This window comes from Seriola lalandi, unplaced genomic scaffold (genome assembly GCF_002814215.2).
Source record: "Seriola lalandi dorsalis isolate HSWRI2012SDOR001 ecotype SW California unplaced genomic scaffold, Sedor1 jcf7180002054686, whole genome shotgun sequence".
Taxonomy (NCBI): domain Eukaryota; kingdom Metazoa; phylum Chordata; class Actinopteri; order Carangiformes; family Carangidae; genus Seriola; species Seriola lalandi.
In genome coordinates this window covers 701,288-702,156 of record NW_019525239.1, presented here as the reverse complement: position 1 = coordinate 702,156, position 869 = coordinate 701,288, and the positions used below count along the sequence as shown (strand labels likewise).

The 869-nt window shown below is 38.8% G+C and overlaps 1 protein-coding gene across 1 annotated transcript in view; it reads right to left on the bottom strand.

The window, feature by feature from the left end:
- The window catches only part of rgs9a (regulator of G protein signaling 9a), a 20,850-nt gene that overhangs the window by 13,834 nt on the left and 6,147 nt on the right, over window positions 1–869 (bottom strand). The gene's annotated exons all lie outside the window — the stretch shown is intronic.

Sequence of the window (869 nt, the reverse complement as noted above, 5' to 3'; positions counted from 1 at the left end):
GAGCATCAAAATGCATTACTTATTCTCACATATGGATCGGTTTCCTGAGAATCTGGGATCAATGAGTGATGAGCAGGGGGAGAGATTCCATCAGGACATAAAAGAGATGGAGACCAGGTATCAGGGACGCTGGGATGCAGTCATGATGGCTGATTACTGTTGGACTCTGAAGAGAGACATCCCTGCTGCTGAGCATTCAATGGTCCTAATTCAGTTGAAAAAACATAGACAACTTTTTTTTTGTAACCCAGTGTAATTATTACTATTAATCTGGAACTCTGATTAATAATTACCTAAATAACTATTTAACCAAATTACCATATCAACAGTAAATTAAGTTAAAGGATTGGAATTATACTAAGTAGAGGTTGGCAATATTCACGCTTGTGCAACATTAAACACACCAGTAGTTATACTTAAAGACATTTATTTACAATGGAGCAGAGTAAAACACAATGTCTAATCTAGTATATACAGGTGTGTGTGTGTGTGTGTGTCTGTGGGGACACAGACAAAGGCAAGATCGCCAATTCAAAGTGGTCAATGTGACCCATGACCTGAACAAGGTCAAATTTCCCCACTGTGGGACTAATAAAAGAATATCTTATCTCTTAGCCTATATTATCTTATGATCATGTGTTAGTGTTGTGTTTGTCTGACAGAAGTGCAACATTAACTTTCATTTAGTTTTAAACCACATACACCATGGTGGTTTTCAGCTCTATATTTGAACCAGATGAAGGATTTTAGTCGTCGGACGTCTGGATCTGAAGTTATCAGAGAAACAAGCTGAGGAAATGTTAGACAGCTCAGCTCCCAGCTGCTGGAGACGTCCTGTCCTGTGTCACTGAAGAGCATCTGTGAATATC